Source organism: Pelophylax lessonae (genome assembly GCF_965119305.1).
Source record: "Pelophylax lessonae genome assembly, contig: HAP1_SCAFFOLD_289, whole genome shotgun sequence".
In the NCBI taxonomy this organism is placed as follows: Eukaryota; Metazoa; Chordata; class Amphibia; order Anura; family Ranidae; genus Pelophylax; species Pelophylax lessonae.
In genome coordinates this window covers 107,134-109,880 of record NW_028120054.1, presented here as the reverse complement: position 1 = coordinate 109,880, position 2,747 = coordinate 107,134, and positions in this window count along the sequence as shown.

The window sequence follows — 2,747 nt, the reverse complement described above, 5'->3', positions numbered from 1 at the left end:
TTCTGCGTCTTCTTCTCCCAGAATGCGCTGCACCGACCCCTCTCGTCACTTCCGATGCGGCGCTGCATTCCTAAACAGCTTCTGGGCATGCCCAGAAGCTGTTTAGCAGGGGAATGCGGCGTCGCCCGGAAATGACGTGCGGGGCCGGTGCCGTCGCATTGATTCCTGGGAGCTATGACGTTCAGCTCCCAGGAATCATCGCGAGGCAGGAAGTGACGGGGTGAGCCGCGGCTCCGAGGGAGGAAGTACCCTGAGGTGAGTATTTACGATCTACAATTACAAGGTGAGATTTAAAAAAAAAAAACCTAACTATCCAATCCCTTTTCAGGTCATCCAGAATTAGCGGACGGGCACAAAAAAAAAAAACTGAATTTTTGTAAAATCTTACCTGTAAAATTCCTTTCTCTGAGTCCTCCGACAGTCGCCGCCTCTTCATATTCGTCACAATGGGGTTATGACCTTTGCTCCGTAGGAGTAGCTAGGCAACAGAATATGTCAATATTAAGGCTTTTAACATATCCCACCCCCAGGGGGTGGTCCCCTCAGTCAAAAACCTCCTACTTCCTGTATCCATACCTCAGTTTCAGTGGAATAGCAGTAGAGTATACAACCAAACCCCAAAAGAGGGGCGGGGGCGGCGACTGTCGGAGGACTCAGAGAAAGGAATTTTACAGGTAAGATTTTACAAAAATTCAGTTTTCTCTTACGTCCTCCGACAGTCGCCGCCTCTTCATATTCGTCACAATGGGGACGTCCCAAAGCAGTGCAAACATGAGGGGTGGGAAACGCATTCGCGCCTAAGGCAACGTCGTCTCCACATCAGAGAAAGGAACCTTACCAAGGGAAGGAAACCAGCTGGGCAGCATGAAAAAAAGGTGCTCAACAGGAGCAACAGCCCAGGAAAAAACAAATAACCTAGGGATAAAATTATATCCCAAACAGCCAAGGGCCCAAAACAAGGGACCCTAAGGAACTGCCGCACTATGAACCTTGCGGCCAAAGGAAGCATCAGCTGATGCCTGAACATCCACCTTGTAGAACTTCGTGAAGGTGTGAACGGACGACCAAGTCGCCGCCTTACACACCTGGGTCACAGAAGCCCGATGATGACAGGCCCAAGACGTACTCAGAGATCTGGTAGAGTGCGCCTTCACAGGCATAGGAGGAACTTTTCCCTTCAAAGCATATGCCTGTTCAATGGTCCGTCTGATCCATTTGGCGATGGTAGAAGCCGACGCCGCCATGCCCTTCCGAGGACCCTCTGGAAGGACAAATAAGGAATCCGACTTGCGAAAAGAGTTAGTCGATTTCAGGTAAACCCTGATCGCCCGAACAACATCCAGGGAGTGCAAATCCACCTCCTTCGGATGCTTAGGCTTCGCGCAGAGCGAAGGTAGGACAATATCCTCATTGAGGTGAAAATCCAAAATCCTCTTCGGAAGAAAAGAAGGGTTAGGTCGCAAGACCACCTTATCCAAGTGAACGACCAGATACGGAGACCTGCAGGACAAAGCTGCCAGCTCCGACACCCGGCGAGCCGAAGTGATCGCCACCAAAAAGGCAACCTTCTTGGACAACATGGACAACGAGATCTTTCTGATCTGTTCAAAGGGAGCATGTTGTAACACGGACAGAACAAGATTCAAGTCCCAAGGAGGCAGGGGTTCCCTCCTAGGAGGGACCAGACGTCGCACCCCTTGGACAAAAGTGCTAACCAAGGAGTTAGATGCCACAGGACGTTGAAAAAGAACGGCCAAAGCAGACACCTGACCCTTGATCGTAGCCAGCGCCAAACGCTGGTCAACACCCGTTTGAAGGAAGGACAACACCCTAGACACCGAGTACGTGCGAGGGGAATGCCCCCTGGACTCACACCAGGCAAAATAGGCCTTCCAAGTACGGTAATAGACCTTCCCCGAGGAAGACTTCCTCGCGTTGATCAAAGTGTGAATGACCTCAGGGGAGAGACCCCTATCCCTCAGGACCTCGGTTTCAACAGCCAGGCCGTCAAAGCCAGTGACTGTAAAGCAGGATGGAATATCGGTCCTTGAAACAGGAGATCTTCTCGAAGAGGCAGACGCCACGGGGCGTCGACCGCCAGATTCACGAGGTCTGCGTACCAGGACCGGCGAGGCCAGTCCGGTGCCACAAGAATCACCGTGTGCGGTTACGAGTTCAACCTGCGAAGGAACCTGGACAGCAGTTGAATCGGTGGGAATGCGTACAGCAGTCGGTATTGATGCCACGGAGCTACCAACGCGTCTGACGCGTCTGCCCGAGGATCGCGTGTCCGTGCCACGAACCTTTTCACCTCGTTGTTCAGACGAGACGCGAACAGGTCCACATCTGGAAGACCCCACTTCGCGCACAACATCTGGAAGACATCCAGGTGAAGTGACCATTCCCCCTGGTCCAGGGTCTGGCGACTCAGATAATCCGCCTGCCAGTTCTCCACCCCCGGAATGTGAACTGCCGTTATCGCCGGGACGTGTGTCTCGGCCCAAGACAGAATGTCGGCCACCTCCCGAGCCGCCTGGGCACTCCTGGTGCCCCCTTGGTGGTTGATGTAGGCCACCGCTGTGGCATTGTCCGTCTGCACCCGAACCGGACGGCCCTGCAGCCTGTCCGTCCAACATCGAAGGCAGAGATTTATCGCTCGTAGTTCCAGAATGTTGATCGGAAGAGAGGATTCCTCCACCGACCAAGTTCCCTGGGCGGACAGAATGCCCAGAACACCACCCCAGCCC